The sequence below is a fragment of the Amphiprion ocellaris genome, chromosome 9 (assembly GCF_022539595.1).
Source record: "Amphiprion ocellaris isolate individual 3 ecotype Okinawa chromosome 9, ASM2253959v1, whole genome shotgun sequence".
Taxonomy (NCBI): Eukaryota; Metazoa; Chordata; class Actinopteri; family Pomacentridae; genus Amphiprion; species Amphiprion ocellaris.
Genome location: NC_072774.1, coordinates 17,637,591 through 17,656,869, shown reverse-complemented (window position 1 = coordinate 17,656,869; position 19,279 = coordinate 17,637,591). Strand labels below are relative to the sequence as shown.

Genomic DNA, 19,279 nt, shown 5'->3' with positions numbered 1-19,279 from the left:
TTTTTTTTTGCCAATCACACTGAGGAAGAAAAAAAAAGTGATCTTTGTCGGGGGGGAGAATAAGAATTGGGAGACTTTCAGTTGTCGGTTGTGAGTACAGCCCAAGTGCCGTGCCACCATACTGACAGGGTTACGATGGCGTGAGAGCAGGGGCTGCTGGCCAGCACTCCGGCACAGCTGAAATAGCAAGCAGCAGAGCCAGGAGCTGAAACACTACACCCAGGCTTCTCACACTCTCCCCCTCTCTCTCCCCCTCTCTCTCGCTCTCTCTCTCTCTCTTATTTGCTTGCTCTCTCTCTCTCTCTTTCTGCTGCTCTTCCTCTCTCTCTCACCTTCTCACCTTTCTTACTCACCCTGCCTTTCTTTGATCTGAAATCCTGGCATTTAGTTGCTCTTCATCATTATCATCTAGCCTCTTTCCATCTCCCCCACTCCCTCCAGACCAGCACCCCCCTCATCAAGTTCCTCCCACACCTCTCTTCCACTTCCAGTAAAGTGCGGAGAGAGGTTACAGTCTCATTTGAATATCTCAATGTATATCAACCTCCCCCTCGCTGGGGCGTGGCATCGTTTTACAGTCGCACAGCTGTGGCAGTGTTATGGGACCATCTGTGTATGGCTCATTAAGATAGCCACAAGCTAATGTGGAGAACGAGTATGCAGAGATGAAGGGAGGGGGGTTGCCTATTCATCCTTGTTCCTTTTCTGTTGTAGAATAGATATAACCCAGGGTTGGGAATGGTTCCAGGGAGAGAAGAAGAAGAAGAAGAAGAAGAAGTAGTAGAGGGAGGAGGAGCTAGAAAATCCCTTTTCCAGCCTTCCAGTGGTGCACATTTCCTTAAGTTTGTGTAGTTGCGTGTGATGTCACTGTTACTCCAGGCGTGTGTATGTGTTCATGCGCGAACATATACACTGTATTTGTTCATATAAGAAAGCATTATAGAAATTGCGTTGATTTTCTTTAAGATTTGACAGAGTTTTACAATGGAAAGGCCAAAATTCATAGATTAGAATGAGGCCAATGTCAAGTTCAGGTTCTTAGGCAGGGTATCATTTGAAACTCGGGTATATTATTAGCAAAAACAAAACTGATATTTCTGTCACTACTCAGTTTTTAAAAGAATTTCTCTCTTAAAAAACCTTTACTGGAATTCAAAACATGCAAAAATTTTGCAAATATTTTGAGAACATAAGCTTAAAATCTTTGCCTGAATTCATCAGAAACACGTTTGATAATCTTAGAGGGTCATGGCAGCTTAAATTTTTCCCATCCTCATATAGGTTCCAAAATAGGCCTATGTGTTGGTATAAACATGCCTTCATCAGATTGGCAAAAGCATTTCGACTTCCTCCACTTTCACACAAGTTTCCGACTAAATATTTTCCCATGGAAAAACTGAGAGCCACTCAAAAATACATGGACATTGCATCTGAGGGAATTTAAATTTGAACTACCAGTTTTATTGAATAACATCAGGTTATTTAGGGTGTAACTGGAGGGTTCGAAAAATTAACTATTTACGAGCCCTTGATTGATTACAATCTCGATAAAGGGCAGGTAAAATTAACATCACTCTACTCCCCTGGAGAAATAAAAACTGTTTAAATGGGACATCAAAATCTGTGTTTCCCAAATTTGGAGAATAAAAGCTGTTGTTGTCTTTGGAAATAGAGTATTGACAAAAAAAATGTTTCCAGTCATTACTGACTTTTTAAAGAGCTTTCAGTCAGGTATCTCAGCAGTATATCTCATCATCGTCACTGGTACAGGGTGGAGTGAACAATGTGAGATGTGGTTGAAAACTAAACAAATATGTACTTCAGATATTTCTGTCCTACTATCTAAATCTTTGTACACAGATTTTTTTTTTGAATAAATTTACTGGTAGGGTCATTGAATTAATGCATAGTGTATGTGTGTGTGTGTATATATATATATATATATATATATTTGTTCCATCTTAATGTTAAGTTGTTAAGATTCTGTTCAAGAGGTGCCTGTACGCCTTGTGTTGCTGTAATCGCACTTTACCACAGAGAAAGAGTTACTTTTTTTGAGTCAGAAGTGTGTTTACCACAGACCTTTTAGTAAAGGAAATGGTATTTTTCTTTCTTTTGGCGCTATTAAAAAGGTCTTAGATGTCACTAAATTGTGCTCAGAAAGTGTGCAGATACCCTGATGGCTCTTTAAAGTGCAGCTGAAATCCATTTCTCTGCTCTGATGTACAAACCCAGCTCACGGCGTCAGCGAGGAGTGTTTTCGCGGGCAAAAGCACAGCCGTGTTTTTAGTCGATAGAGAGTGTACTTGTTTTCTGGCGGGCTGTGTCAGTGCAGGCATTAGATAACGTTTTATTTGATGGTGTTCAATGGCTGACTCGTCCTCACCTCTCGCCCAGGCCTCTCAGGCTCTCCAGCCCACACTCGCTCCCATGTAAAACCAAACACACACAGACATCCACCCACTGACTCACATACACACACACTCAGAAACACACACTCCCGCTCTCTCTGCATCCTTCCTCTGGAGGATTCTGGCAGTTGTTTATGTTATTGAACTGGTTATCACATTACAGCTGGAACACCACCAGGCTCAGAGAGAAAGAGTCCTCCCGCTTTCTCAAGAAAGGAAAGAAAGGCAGTGAAAGTGCAAGGGAAAAGCAAGAGCAGAGGAAAGACTAGATAAGAATGTGTTGAAATGTTTTTGCACTGCTCTCATCAGCATCACCACGCCACTTTACTTATTTTATGGGAACATTAGGAAACAGCACAGGCTGTGATCTTTACTGCAGTTTTAACTACAATTATTGTTGCTTTGACAGAAAACTCCTGATAAACTAAAGCCTTTTTCAGACATGGGCATGATAATGTTGCAGGCTTCATCTGTCTGTTAAAAGAACATTCAGACATATCTATGACAGTAATGGAAGGAGCCATGGCACTTGCTCAATATCTGCCGTACGTGCAAGATTGGACAGTCAGGATGTCATAATCTTGTACATGCCCATCTGTTAATGCAACTGCATCCAGTTCAGACTTGTGCCGTGTTGAATGTGATACGTAAACGCCAGATGTAGTTACACCGCTGTCATGGCATTTACAGAAAACTGACTAGGGTGCTCACTCAGACATGAAGCTGCCACTTTACTATGTTGTCATATAATACATCTACAGACAAAATAGGTTATTGATTGGTCCTTTTCCAAGAATCTTGATTGTTTTTTCTGACCAGTACTCTTATTTGCACAAAAAAATGTTCATCAGTGAAATAATAATTCATGTCTGTTTTCTGATATACCATCTTCAACGTTAGGTACTGTTTATCCAATAGGTAATGTTGAGGGAAAGGTTGTAGTTATGCTTAAAAGAAGTAAATCCTTACTTTTGGTTAAAGATAGGATTTATACATGTGATTCACTGAAGACTTAATTGTCAGAAAAATGCTAAAAGTGTTTAAGTGTTTGAATGTACAACTAATGCCATAGTTTTTCCATTTGAGAAAGAAAAGAATCACGGATGGATGTTTTCTTGACTTAATTGCATCAGACAGTAAGATTTTTGTGGAACCATCTGGGATGTGAAGATGCGATTATTCAGTTTTCAAAAGGATAATGAATGCAATACAATGCTGTACAACCAACCTCAGTAAATAAAACAATGAACAGGTAACAGAACAAACAGAACCAAGTAAGACAACTCTGAGGGCAAGTAAGAGTATTTATAAGCAAACTAAGCAAAATCAGTGAGCATTGTCTTTTGTTAATGAACAATCGTGCTCTAGGTGTTACACAGACAATGCAGACCTCTCACAGTGTTGTACCTGAACTGTGTAGTAGCAAAAAAATAAAACAAAATAGAGGATAAGGTGTTTCAGTCTGACATCTATTAAGATGTACTATCAGATGTAGCAGAATGTTGAGGAATCATTCCCTGTCACTGTAAGCAGTGTCTTAGTGGTACCTTGAAATGAAGAAAGAAGAAAAAACAGATCTAGTGGTTAAAAACTCTGCACCAGAAGTTATGAAAACTTCTTTTTTCTCTGTTTTGCACACCCAGCAAGAATACCTAATCCAGAGATGTGTTTTTTTTCTTTCCTTTCACCCCATGGTTTTCTCATCCAATCCAAAGAAGTGCTGTGCTTTCAAATCCTCTCTCTTCTTCCCAGCTTTGCTCCTTTTTACAAACAGATACTCGTCGTCCTAAATATCCCACCTGCGTTTCACCACAATTCACTTTGCAGAGAACTTTGTCTGACAAAAGCGTTTGGAGAATGTTCATGAGGGGTGGTAGCTCCAAATTCCTGAATAAGACTTCTGTGATGGAGCCTTTCTATCTCCATCAAAGGAACAATCTCATTGTGTGGCTGCAGAATCTGAATGCCAAAAAAGTTTCATTCTCAGTAAGAGGGGAAGCACTAACACCATTGTGGTAGTAAAAGAAGTCGACTTAAAGGTTGATTATTTCTTGACGTAAAGGAGTATTTTTTGTCTATTTTAGCTTGTTGGATTTTCCATTAATGTGGCTATTGAGACTCATTTGGTCATGCTAATTTGCCACCTCTGTTGCAGACAAACGAGTTGCGTGTAAACACTGTTTATTCGGGCAACTTGCATGAACTTCCTACAGCTTTCTAAAGAACTGATCTTTGATGAATGATTAAACAGTTAAAACATTTTTTTCAGTCTGAGTGAAAGCGGAAAATTGATAAATAACTGGTAAACAATTGGCCTGGAACAGCCAATTTGCTAACTCCATTAGGGATATCCATCTGGGGATACTTGCTGACTGACTTATTCATCTGCACACACCAGCTTGTTTACGTGTGTGGTCATAATGTCTTCTGAGGAAACTCAGCAGTTAAATGCAAAGGTGGATTGTCCTGTGGTTAAAGCCTGGGGATTGTCTCAAATACATTCTTTATTGAGAACATTTATTATTTATGTTTAGCTCTCCTCTTTGCTATGTTTAATGCTATCTTCCGAATTTGTGTGTTCTGTGGAAGTATTTGTATCCTAGGATTTTACCTACATGATGTAAATGACTTCAGGATTTATTTATGATTCTTAATCTCTGTATATTATAGCAAAATTGTCATTTGGTAAAATAATGTTTTGTAATTCCTCTGAAAGCATGTGTAATATATTAATTGGTTGTGGAGATACAGTCACCCTCACTATTTAAGGGCTGATTTCTCTTTGAACTACCTGACGAATGTCTAGCAACAAAGTGTTTTGAATAAATGCATTTTTGCAAGATAGGCAGTGTGCTGAGGTGCTTTTAAAGTTTGTGAATTGCCCAATGGACCATAATGAGGATGATAGTCGATAATTTTAGTTTGATAGTTGACCATGGAGGATGGAAGCTAAGGCAGAGAGACAACAGAATGTTCTAAAGGACAGCAAACCTCAGGAAACCGGTGGTGTTCCTACGCTCACTCCTCTGCTGCTGATCGAGGAGGAAAACTTCTTCAAAGAATTGAACCTGTTGATGCCAGACTTTAGGAATCTCCATCTATCCATGCTGTTTTACTACAACAAATTCATCTGCAGCTTTGATAGACTTTGTCAACTGAGAGAAAAGACCAAGACCGACTGGGTCAAATGCTCAGCTCTCGCAAATGGTAATACACATAACACAATTGCCATTTCAGGTGATTGAATTCAGTGTTTCATCTCAGTCAGAATTAAAAGCAAATGTTTAAAAAGATTCATCTAGCTTTTTTGTAAAGTTTTAGGGAGCTCATGCTAGTTGCTTTGATAAACACTGATCCCACACTATTATGTGAGACTGCACACTTTTCCGAATCTGAAGTTCAAAGTTAACCACAGTAGCCACTTTCAGGGGAAATACGTCAGGTTGAAATGAACCGTAATTCTCCCTTAAGAGTGACCTCAGGATTATAAGATCTACATATGGTAAAGACTGTCATTATGATTGTACACAGTGGTGATTGAAGTGAAAACCTGGGTATTGTGGGTTAAAATGATTATGGATTAACATGACAGCATGCTTTTCGCCTTGCTGTAAAGCCAGCACCGGCTTCACTGAAGCAAAGCAAAGGAGCTTAGTGCTTTTAGAACGTAGTTCTGGTCTATGGTAGCATCTGTTACAGTCGGACACAGCATACACACACTCGAGCCTCTCAAACACATGCTGGAGGGTCATAAAGCCCTGTTTTAATGCACTGAAGGGAGACAGGGAGTGTGTGTGTGAGTAGGTGGGCGATACAGTATGAAGGAAGGCTTTTCATAGAGGACAATTCCTCTGGAGTCACAACAGGTGTGTGTTATGTGTGTGTGTGTGTGTGTGTGTGTGTGTGTGTGTGTGTGTGTGTGTGTGTGTGTGTGTGTGTGTGTGTGTGTGTGTGTGTGTGTGTGTGTGTGTGGCTTGCAGAGAGGAATTATGAGACGGGTACTAAAAGGAGGAGGGGGGGTTGGAGGGCTTATGAAGGGTCCCCTCTGCCCCACCTGTAGCCTGTCAGCTGTTGTAAGCCTGTTAAAACGTCAGCTGTTTCTGAGGAGAAGTGTGTGTGCGTGTGTGTGTGTGTGTGTGTGTGTGTGTGTGTGTGTGTGTTAGTCAGGGAGCTCGTGGAGGTTAGAGGGGGAGGGAGGGCTGGCTCCGTGTGGCCCTCAACACTCCATTGCACATCAAACGCTGGTCGCCTTTGGGGATTTGTTTGTGCACAACACAGCGCCTCATGCAGGCGTCGAGCGGTATGATGGTCTGTTCTTGCTTGCCTCTTTCCTGCTCATTGTAGCCTGAATCAACAGCTCAGTTTGGAAAACTTCAATCTAACAGACTCGGAGCATAAAATATAAAAGACAGAACCTCTAAAATATCAGGGACAATGTCAGAGTTGCAGCATTTGCTCCACAGCAAGTTTATTATCTTCAATGCATGATAAAGGCTGGGTGTCACTTAAAATGTTTCAGTGCCAGCATCAGTCCTTCGAAGAAAATAAACCTGCTATTCTATGATATTTTGAAGGTTCATTTCACTGAACTGAAAGCCAAACTTTGCAATTGCATCAGCATTGTAAAAGTTTATTTATTTATTTGTTTGTTTATTTTTGGTAATACAAAGCGGGTACTAAAGAAATTTGCCAAAATAGAACCCAGTCTGAAATGATCAAAATCAAGATTTAAATCAGTGAATATCTGATCACAGTAAAATAAACAAGACCAAATCTTGAGCTATAATTCCTTGACTACAGTTTTTAATGTTTTGTGGTATTGAAACTTAATGGTTGATCCACAAAAAAAAAAAAGGTTTCTTACTCGGAACCAAAAACAAATGTGGTAATTTAGCAGCAACTCTTAATAAGTAATAATAAATGTATTTATAAAGTGCTTTCAAAGTGCTGTACACAGAAATAAAAACAGATAAAACAGTCAAAACAGATAAAAACAAAACAATAAAAAAGACATCAGTAAAACAAACAATTTATGATTCATATGTAAAAGAAAACAAGTGGGTCTTCAGCTTCGTTTTAAATACATTAATGGATGATGCCTGCCTGATTTCAGCAGGCAGACTGTTCCATAATGTTGGTGCCCGGAATGAAAAAGCCTGTTCCCCACCCGTTTTTTTACAGACCTTTGGGATATTCAGAAGCCCAGTCCCCTGGGAATGGAGAACCTGAGTCGGGACATACAGCTTCACCAGGCTGCATAGGTACAATGGGGCAATTCCACTCACAGTTTTGTAGGTTAGCAGCAGCACCTTAAAGTCTGCTCTAGCATGAACAGGTAACCAGTGCAGAGGGGTCAGCACTGGAGTAATCATTCTGAACTTTATAGATGAGAGTTCCATCAGCTAATTTCCAGTGCTTTTTCATTTTCTTTACACAATTTTATACTACGGCTGCAGTGATTATACAAAAAAGCAAACAGACAAAAATAATACTGATTTAGTTTGTCAGTTGACTTCTTAATTTATCCGATTGTCTGAGCTCTGTTTCATATCATGTTCATGGAAAATGTACTATTTTCTGATTGACTTGTTGGTGTTTGTTTAAAATATACACCACAGTGGTCTCAGTCCTTTAGACTGGTGATCATTCTTTGTTGTGATGACCTTCTCAAACTCTGAGGTCCTGACACAGGTTTGAAACTACAGGTAAAACAGGACACCTGCTTCCAATCAAAAGCTTAATCATGATTAAAACTATCAAACTGCAGGTAACCATAGCAACAGAGCATCTGCTTTTGATTTACATTTTAAATAAAAGATAAAGTGTTAAAATAAAGACAAGCAAACTCTCTTTGCATGTGATATGTTGCTGAGATTTTTTTTTTGACACCCTGTCTTAAGGAATATCAATATGGTTTCCTGCAAAACTTTAGCAAAATAAACCAAAGTGTTAAATGTTGTCTAAACCCAAGCAGTCATACAAGATCTTACCAGACTAAAACACAGTCCAAAAAAGGAAATACTGTGATTTAATCTTGCCTGTTAGTCAGATTGAACTGCTGCTTTGTTTTCCTTCTGGCATTCTGTTCATGTTATTTGAAATGTTGTTGGGAAGGAGGTTTATTTTTGCTTCATTTTGCCACCACCAATCAGTAGCAAGTGAACCATCAAACTACTTCTGATGAGTAAGTTAGTATTTGCTAGAAGCAGTTAACTTTGGAGGCGTACTGTTTATTTCAAAATTCCAATACGGCTGCAGAAACTTCCATGGTTATCATAATTTTATTTAGTCTGTTCTGAGTGTAGCTTTGCGATGTCCTCACTTTTAATCCCGCCCACTAAGCTCTGGCCAGCTACTTCCTCCATCACTGGAAACTAAGCACACAACTCCAGGCCAGGCTGATTTATCAGCCAATATTAGTTTATTGTCAGCCTCTGCATTTGGCTAAACAACTTTGTAACATCTCAAACACTTAAACAGTTCGTCTCTAGGTTAAAATGACATTAATTAGTTCTACTTTCAAGCAAGCAACGTAATTTTCTAATCTAATACTAAATGTCTCCAACAAATTTGCAGAGGCACTTTATATTCAGAGAAGTAAGTATCGGTTTTGGCAATAGAGCTGTTTTTCTAATAGTACTTCAAACAAAACTCAGCTGTATAAAGAGGACAAATACACTGCTTCTTCTTTTTATACTGTGCTCACACAGCTGATACTCTTATCCACAACAATTTACACTGAGTGCACAAGTTTAATAAGCTTAAATTCCCAAATCAACAACATCATTAACAACCAATCATATAGATTACAGGAGGTTAGAGTTGGGGAGCTTTGAGAACAGAGGTAATAAAGGTCTCTTGTTTCAAGAAATACCATTTAAGAGACAATTTTCCTCCTCAAAACCTCTCAATCTAGACACCCCTTGTAATTTAACATCTATGAACATTTAGTTCCAGACGTCTGCTCTTATTTTTCTGGGTGTAAGCTAAACGTCTGCCGTGTCTCCACTCTCCAGTCGGTCTTGCTGGCGTGGGAGTCACAGGTGTTGAGTGATTTATGGCTTTAATTTGCTTGATAGATTAAAATATAATATAGCAACAAGCACAGAGCATTAATTAGGATAACGCAGCAAGCTCCTGTTTTACTTGAATCGCTTGGCAGGGAAGCAGAAAAAGCTTACTACGGCACTTATCACATTAAAAAAGTATACGGTTCACAGGAAGGCATTATTTAGTATAAACAGATTGGTTCTCTGTATAAATCTGTGTACTTTAATGATTTCACGATGAAGCAAACTTTAATCATTAAGAAAAGATATCAGGAAAAGCTACTAGGGCTGGCCCAAATAGCAGTTTCGGGACTCTGGATATTCAGCCCCGATAAATGACAAATATTCGAATATTCGGTTCGGTTCGCAATGTCCGGTGACGACCAGGAGGTGGGGGGTGGGGGTATTAAGATCGGTAATGAATGTCCGGGGGGGGGACGTCGGATGAGTTGACGAGACGAATACCGTTCGTGCGACATCATTCGGTGACATCAATATCTCAAAATAAATATTCGGATACCACCGTCACGACTGAATATTCGGATATTCGGGTCCACCTCTAAAAATGCGTACCTTTATGTTCATACTTGTTTCTGAGGGGACAGTGACAGCCTAATGAAGCGGAAGTTGTTGGAGTTGCATAACGGGCTATTGGGGAGCCGGGGTTGGAGTCTTTGTGGTGCCAGCTGAGTGAGGCAGACAGTTAAAGGGAACAGGTTGCTGCGTCTGTTAGGGCTCGTCTTGCTGCTCTTGATCTTTAACCTTTAGCTGTGACAGTTCCAGGGGCTGGGAGATACCAAATTTCTCCAGATTAGGAGAGCAACGGCTAGATGAGACACAGACCAGCACAAACCAGCACAATACTGGTTGGTACTGTGACATAAAGCATACCACAAAGGTATTCCACTGCAATCTCATGCTGTTGGTAAGCAGGTTATATTGTGTGTGTTGTTCACATTTATTTTTTTTAAAAGTTGCATAACCCTATTAAATTAATTCTATCAATTGATTTTATTGCTTTGCCAGAACCACACTGACCCAATTTAAGGTTTTCCATTGACACAGCCCATTATTTGAAGGGAGTTGTGAGTTTACGGTAGTTAGAATTATTCTGTTAATACATGAGCTGTAAAAATAATTCAGCTACTCAAAGAATGCGATAATGAATGGAAACTCAAAGCTTGGGAACAACAGCAGCTTGCTCTCTCAAAACAGTAGAGCTTGCAGCTTTTGAACCTCTAAAACACAAGCCAGCACTGAATGCCTTTTATTATCACCTCACGGGATTTAGGAAAGTTTTAGTCAAATTCTGTTTTGTGTTTCCAACATGAAGAATTGTCTTGTTCTCCTTCTTTAGCATAGCAGGATGTAACTAACAGAAATGTCAAGTTTCAGTCACAATTTCTTCAGCTCTGGTTTAATGAAAGCAGTTGTTTATCTTGAGGCACTTGTAATATTTTACCAGCTGCATTTCAATTAGTATCTTTTAACATTATTGTCATGGATTTAGTTTAGTTTGAGCCAAATGAATAAAGACTGCCCAATAGTTTGGAGCAGGTGATTTGTTGCCCTACATACACGCAAAGGAACAAACACAAAATCTATCAATTTTATCATGAAATAGAAGAATTACATCGTTGATATACAATATATGTCTACACTACACTATTTCTTGTTTCAAGATGGTGTAGGAAGCCCTGTGTTTATCCTAAGGTGTTTTTTTTTCTTCTTTTTTTTCTTTTTTTTGATGGCACAGAGATGAATGGAGGTCAATGGGTGAAAATGGACTGGAAAATTGGTTTGATCCACTAAAGATGCTTTAGGACATCTGTTTTCACAGAGAACTGAAACTAACCCTGCTGGTTTGATATCACTCGGTTTGACATGAAGTACAAGTAAAGCGAAGATTGGCTCTGGAAGCTGGCACAGATAATGTGGAGTAATGAGACAGCCTTGTTGCACAGATGTATATTTTCTCTCGGAAATGTTCGTCTTTGAGCTTTATTATATTGCGAGATTTGTCAAGAGGGTGAAAAAAAATGGGGAGAATTCCTCAATAATGTAGGTCACACACGAGCGAAAAGCTTTGTCATTTTTTTTAATTTACCCCATCCTCGGGAGGGAGGCAGATTTGCATAATCAGGGTATTCACTGTCAAACCCTTGAAAGCATATCATGTTTATTCACAAACCTATTAGTCATTTGGTACAAAGACAAAGTACCAAATAAGCTTGTCTTCCACAAAACCTCTTGAGTTTTTCTTTGTCATAGCAAATCACTCAGGTAGCACACCTTTCACGTCAAACAAATACTCTAAAACAAATCTTTTTGCCTTTTCTACAACTGCTCCCAAGGATTTGCAGCTACATGGATGGATGTTTATCATTGCAAGAGCTGTAGCTTATATGCTCTTGTGTTTCCTTTCAACATAAATACACTTGCCTCTGGGCAAAGGAGCTGCTTCCTCTCACTGCTCTGTTAAAAATGAGAGAATAGATATCCTTTTGCTCAGTGTTTCTGCCTCCCCCACCTCTCCTCAGTGCCGGATCCCCACCACATGTAGCCAGCACCACACAGTCTTGGCCAACGCTTGCATTTGTGTCAGGAAGAGCGGAGGTAGGCTCATAGATCCCCATTTTAGGCTCCAGGCCAACACCGTGTGTTCAACATGGAGGGCCCCCAGGCAGTCGTGCTCACTGATGACAAATGTGGATGGCAAGCGGGGTAAAAACCTGGAGAAGGGGCAGAGAGATAAGGCCGTCTGAGCACTTGAGTTTGTTATGGAAGTAATTGTGTCCTCAGTGCTCTGACATTATGATTGTTGTGTTTAGTGGTGGTGTATATTTTTCCCATCCATGAGCAGGTTTTGTGCTCCAGATAGATGTAGAGAAAACGTTTTTTTTCTGCTCTCCCCTCACAGATTTATCCATATAAGTTGCTGCTTAGAGATGAAATTAGTCTTTGGAATTTTTGCCCCCTGTTTAACCCGTTGGGCTCTGGGCACATACATGCCTGCACCCATACATACATTCGCTGTGTTGTGTGGAAACTCAATGACACAACTGTTTAGCAGACTCCTGGCCTCCCATTTCCCACACCCTTCGGGCCCCTCAGAGATTTCAAGGTCAGGAAAGGGCACGGGCTGAGATTCATTTCTTGGGAAGCAGAGCCACTGTCACAAACGGTCACAGAGAGTGAATGGCTACTTTTACAGTGCTTTCTGTGGTCTGTTAGCTGTATCTCACTAAGTTCAGATCTGTGAGGGATACTTTTGATTTCCACAGCTTTGGACGTGGCGTCAAATCAGAGCCGTCAGCAGCGGTCTTCATTGGAGCGGACAGGGAGGTGAAGATGTGTCGGTATAGCCACTGAAGTTTGACAGCAGAGGACTCATTTTAAAATTGAATGTTGAAGGTTCTGGCTGAGCGGCACGAGACATTACTGGTGTGTTGAACTCTCCGACAGCTGAGCATGCGAGCGTATATGTGTGTGGAAGTGCTGTTTGTGAGTGAGTGTGTGTGGATGTGTGTATAGATTTGGGGGGTAGGGAGGGGTCCTTAAAGGGTCCACTGGAACAAAAGGTATGTAGGCAGCTGCCATCCTGCTGCCAGCAGCTCATGATCCAAATGGAAGATGTACATGCACACATGTGCACGAGGGACAGATTGGGGTCCAACGAGGATCTGAGACACTCAGCTAGGCAGCTACTGACTCCCTCACTCTCAAGCTGCAACGTCCTGTCCAACCAGCAGTCCAAAACCCAGAGGTATTCAATTTAGGATCTAAAACCAAAAAATGGCAATAAATATTCACTATTTGAGTGTTTCATATTTTTTACTTGATAAACTACTTAAATCAGTCATTTGTTTTTTTAATAATTGCTGTTGTTAATTGCCTTTTGATTTATCACCTAAGGACTTTAGCATTACACCAGATTGAAAATCCATTATGTTTTAATTTTTTGGTGATACATTAATGTTTCATTGGCCAAATGGTTAAAGTTTATATTGATAAGAAAAGTCTATTGTATTCCCACGTGATAATTTTACTTTGACTAAAACTAATACGCGATTGATTATACACTACTCAATAAAATTTCAAGAGTTTGGTAATAGAGGTTTTTCCTCTATGGAAATAATCAAACTATTGCTTGTTGCTGGCCTTGTTGAATAACAAATAAACAGAAATGTATGTGCAACAATTTTATACACAATGATTTTTCATTCCATGTATTTCAAATATGATTTTTCTACTGTTGCTCAAATATGCAATATGGGCTAAATATTTAATTGAATAACAAAAAACAGAGACATATTAGCAGCTCTGCAGTGAATATGATTTGAAGTAAAGGGACTGAAACGTGAACAAACACTGGAATAGTCCTTTAAAGAGCTGTCCAACAAGTGCCTCATGTGCCAACACAGACACTGATGAATTGGTGGCAGTTGCTGAAGGCATATTAGGGCAAAGGGTGACCTGGGAGGGGTTTACGGGTGAGGAGGGAGGAGATGAGTGTACTGTGTGACTGAGGGGTGGGGGCGGCGGGGTGACAAGAAGCAGCAGAGGAGGGGCGCCTCAAGGCTGGCGGTGGTGGGGGGTGTCCAGTGAGAAGGGTAATTTGGGGCGTCCAGAGTGAAGCGTTCCACCAGCAGTTGTCACTCCAGCAGTCGATGGTAGAGTGGCACATGTGCTGCTCAGAGTTGGACCCTGTTCCTCTTCAGGACTGTATCCCTCCGTCATCACTGACTTGGACTATTTCATACTTGGAGTTCAGCTTTTCTGAATAACTCGCCTCAATCCAGAATCCAGACAGGGTTTTTCAAAACGCCTTTTGGCACCTTTAAACTTTGACGGTAAGAACGACCGATTGAGACAGCGCTGCTCCGAGTGTGTTTGTGTGTGTTTGAGTGCTTCCACTGATGTAATTGGTTTGAACTGACATGAACGCTGCGTCACTTTAAACCATAATTACTTCAAGAGAAAATGTCATAATTGATGGCTGTTTTTCAGCGTTCACATCTCCTCTGGCTAAAACTAGCTTTTTTTCAACTTTCTCATGCTTGGTTTAGACTCCAATTCTGAAGAGAGAATCTCAGAAGTATTTCACTCTGAGGTCTCTAATCAGTCCAGGAAGCCATCGGTGGGGTGCACTGCTGGCGCCTCAGAGGACTTTACGAGGTAGATAGCGAGGAGTGCGAGGTGACTTGCTGTGTGGCCTGCTGTCCATCGTCAGCCGCCGAGCTGACACCTTCCCCATCCCCAAATCTGCTGAGAGAGGATTGAGAGTGGCTGGGGGCTGTTGTGGTGATTTACGGCTGATAGCTTGTGTTGTCATGCAGCTCATAACCTCACACCTGTTCTCTTTCTTTCATGAATTGAAGGCTTACATGACCATTAATGTGGAGTGTCGCAGCGCTCTTGCCCTTGACACCTGTTAAAACCTTGTCGTGTTCTTTAAGCATATAATTCTTTGAAGGTACATAGTTGATGGTTTACTTTGAGCTTGGCCATTGCTCTTATATTTTGGCTTTTCAAAGCTACGCCACTCAGACGGGGGTACATATTAGGAAGTTGTTTATGATTGTTCAGTAGCCTAGAGGTATTACTTTAGACCTTTGGAGATAGCAACCATATATATATATATATATATATATATATATATATATATATATATATATATACATGAAATCTGTTTGTTTTGTCAGTAAATAAAAAATACAAAACTGTCAGAAATGTGAAGGATCATACACTCATCCTACAGATATGTGAGATAATTACAGAAATCTTCTGCTTCTTATAGCTACTGTGTAGAAGCCAGCAATTCATTTTGACATAATAACAAATACTAGGGTTGGGCTTGCCTTGTTGCGGGCTGCATTTTACACCACTCAGAAGAAGACTGGTCAGACTTGTAGGTCTCCAAGCAGCTGCTCCACACTTGTTTTGAAGCGTATCTTGACAACAAAGCTGCCCTGGTTTGATCTCCTGTGGCCAGATTGAAAGATGCCTCTCTGAGCTGAGGGAACTCGTACTTTCTAATGACCACATATATAAACAATCACAACTGAGTTAGTTTACTCTGTATCTCTGTAATGAAAAAAAGGAAAAAGTTTTTCTTCAGGGAGGGTTAATCTGTTGAAAGGATTGCAGTTCACTACACAAAACAGAGATGTGTATGCGTGCTAGACTCTGTTGTGTTTATTATTATTGAGTGCCTTGTGCATACTTGAGGTGCTCACATTTCATGGTTAATGATAGATAAATCTTTACAAAAATATTTGTGGTAGACACTATAAATAGGCAGGTATTATTGTGCCTAAACTACAGCATTCCTCCTCCCACTCACCTGCATTCATGAAAATAAACCTGATAGCGCTTGTGATAAAAGGCTATATTTGCGTGTCAGTCGTCTGTCTTGATCTTGCCTGTCTGGCTCTTGTGTGACACCCCATTGATGAGAACATGTTCGACTGGTGATGGCAAACCTCTGACCTCGAGTGCCACATTGATGTCATTAGTGTTTTTGTTCAGAGCAAATTTTTGTCTGTCACAGATTTATTGTTGTTGTGCTGCAGCAGAGCAAATGATGGGAAAAACTGAGTAGAGAAACCTGTAAACTATCCTACATTCCAAAGCACTGCACTGTTTGCCCTAATGAACAAAATAAAAGACATTATAAAAATAGTGAAGCTGCTGATCAAGAGTTCTTGGAGTTTGAAGAGTCATTCCCACTGATCTGTGAAAAGATTTTCAATATACAAGAAGTATCAAAACCTTTACATTAGAATGTAGGATGACTGGCATTCTGTCGATAAACATAATTTTACAACTAGATTAGTTGATTGACAGGAACATATTGGACAGCAAATTCTGTGGAGACTTACTGAGAATACTTCCCAGTTGCAGCTCTACATTGAGGCATGTCAAGCATCATGTTGTATGGGAAGTAGTAGAGGTCATGTTTGACGGCCATGAGCAGACCTGCCAACCCTCTACAGCCTCCCAGGTTAAAGGACAAGATGACGCTGGGGATCAAGTCATTAGCAGCTGGATGTGGCGATAGGTCTATCAAAACACGTGACCACGAAAAAAACGCGTTAAAGTCCCAGCCCTTATATATATATATATATATATATATATATATATATATATATATATATATATATATATATATATATATATATATATATATAAATGTACCTGATCCCAACACCCCTTTTTTTCTGCTTCAACGATTTTAGGAGCCATTTATAATGCAAACATACCAATCATTCCCAGGTTTCAGCTTATGAAATAAGAGCATATTGTGATTTTCACTTTTTTTTTCATTATCACAGTTATATACTGTTATATATAATGTTTCGGTTTTTGATTGTTGGTCCAACAGGAAACTCAACACTTCACCATGGTCTTTGCAAACTTGAGATTACAACAATTACTCTGCTGACTGCTTTGAATTATAAAAATTAAGCAAGTTTTAGGAGTTTTTTTGTTTATTTTGTCTTTAACTCCATTATACCGAATTAAAACCTGGCTTCCTGGAACAAATACAACAATCTGAAATTGTGATGAGCAATTCTCATCTCATGTCTTTCTCCAGATTTTTTATTTATTTTTTTTATTTTTATTCAGCACAAGTTGCCTCCCACAAACTAGTAAACAAGAAAATCCTCTCTCTTAACTGTTAAATCTTTCCCCCCATTGTTCTACAGGTTCCTCCAATCAGTGTACACCCGTCACCTTTCAGAGATAGGTGTGTCCCTCAGTGTGTAAAGTTCGTTTACCTTTGGCTGTGATGTAACCTGACAGGTCAAACCACATAGTCCACGCTGCTGATGTAGTGACAGGGACAAGCCTCAGAATCAACAATAAACCACACTCGAAGTATTGTTTGGCCTTCCAACAAGTCGTCTGTGCTCCATATGCTTTCTAAGCTTCTGGACAAAAGACATCTTTGTGTATCTGTGTGTGTGCACACATATGTACATGCTTGGGTGTATGATGGGTGTTATCATGGTATTTTTACTGTATTCATGCCAGAGGCTATGAACACAAACAGCAGATCAGTGACAGTTAGGGCACCCTGTGTTAAGTGTGTGGGTGTGTGTTTTTCTTTGTGTGTGCACGCGCCGTGCACTTGTTTGTTTTTGTGTACATGTTTGGGAGTGTGTGTATGTGCTCGGGCAGACTGCGGTATTGATAGCGGCCCGGCAGCGCGGGCGTGATTCACGAGCCAAGAGGCACAGATCTCTTTACTGCCGCTCCCATCCCATATCATCCCATCCCCCAAACTACCACCACCACCACCACCACCACCTCAGAAGTGCTGCCCTTGCACTGCATCAACCCTCCTCTCTCTCCCCCACCTCTCCAAAGTCTCACCCATGATTGGTTAGGAGGAGAAGGGGGAAGGGGGAGATCATGTTCCACTGCCAGGGTTGGCAGCGTAGATGCACAGGCACAATCACAATCACAAGCCAGGCTTCAGATATAAGGCCAGCAACTCCCTTCTCCGTCTCCATCCCCTCCTCCACTATTTGTCACAATGCCCTCCCTTCACTCCACCTGCTGATGCTTCTACCACAAAAATCAGCCATAGGGTTTTGTTGATATTGCAAAGATGCATGCTGGGTGACCTGAAGCCTGAGTGTGGTGAGAGCTGTGTCCAATGGTTGCCCGGGAACATGAGGCAACAGGCTGTAAATATAACGCAGCTGGTGCTGGCAGAACATCCTCAAGGTTGGGCCGCAAACCGAGCCATGCCGGGTCAGATGAGGGATTTTCAGCGGCCCAGTTACACGCCAACCTTTCCCTCAACCTGAAACCCATCCGCGGTTCTGTCTATGTCCCAATGAGGAACAGATATATTGGACTTTTTCCCTCCTTCCTTACAAATCCTGATTCATGATTGTAATGTATCTTGGAGCGGGCAAGCTGCATATGAACCTTGGCATTAATACCTTTGTGATGACAGAGACCCTATGTGCGGATATCTGCTGCAGTATCTCTGCAATTCATTGAAGCACATTCAGCTAAAAAGAACAGCCAAAATTAAAGCTGGACTAGCTTAGACACTGGTTTATATTGGGTGTTAAGAAGAAAGAAAGCACAGAAAACAAGCTGGTTTTGTCTCTCCAAAAGCCCAAAATCAAAACTGGACATAGTAAATGGTTTTAATTTCTGCATAGACAATGAAAAAATGGTTAATTTTGTTTTTCTGTTTAACAGTTAGTCGATAAATCGTCAGTTGTTTGAGTTCTGTCTAGTACAGAAGATCAAGCTGGGATTTCAGCTCCTGTAGCTTGTGCCTGTTTTTGAAGCAGGAAAGTATATTCATGATAATAATTTTTCTGGTCTGCTTTAGCTTTTCTCTCTTTTACTAAACAAAATCTCAGTTACAGTATAAGCTCAGACACCTGCTGATTAGATTTTTATGTGATTCCCAGCTGTATGCAGCATCTGATGACATCGTTTGTCATCTTGTATTTTGTCCATCATGTCAGACCAGTTTGAGTGAACGCTGAGTGATGAATGAATATTGGTAAAATATTGATCCACCTGTCCTCAAACTGAGGGACAGATCAGTCATTTTCACAGCCTGCTGCAGAGGTCACGACTCCGGCAGCTGCATCCAAGCAGACTGCTCTCTTCTTGAAACCTGAAGACCTAAAATCTTCAACAGGTCTTGAGGCGACTTCTGTGATAGTTTGCCAGCAGGGCCTGTGATTATTCTACATATATTTCAACAAACAAACACGTTAACAGGACGTGCTTGTATTTATATCATGACATGCAATCTCTGCCACTGATTTGCCACTT

The 19,279-nt window shown here is 40.5% G+C and overlaps 1 protein-coding gene across 14 annotated transcripts in view; it reads left to right on the top strand.

Moving 5' to 3' along the window:
• The window catches only part of mef2d (myocyte enhancer factor 2d), a 114,056-nt gene that overhangs the window by 14,305 nt on the left and 80,472 nt on the right, over positions 1–19,279 (top strand). The window contains exon 1 of one of the 14 annotated variants that reach the window (XM_023293881.3): positions 14,077–14,313. The exons of 12 other annotated variants lie outside the window; for them this stretch is intronic. The gene's annotated coding sequence lies outside the window, so the exon portion shown is untranslated. Of the gene's footprint in view, positions 1–14,076; positions 14,314–14,555; positions 14,639–19,279 lie in introns of those variants that run through there. One more of the 14 variants, XM_055013515.1, reaches the window with a different exon arrangement.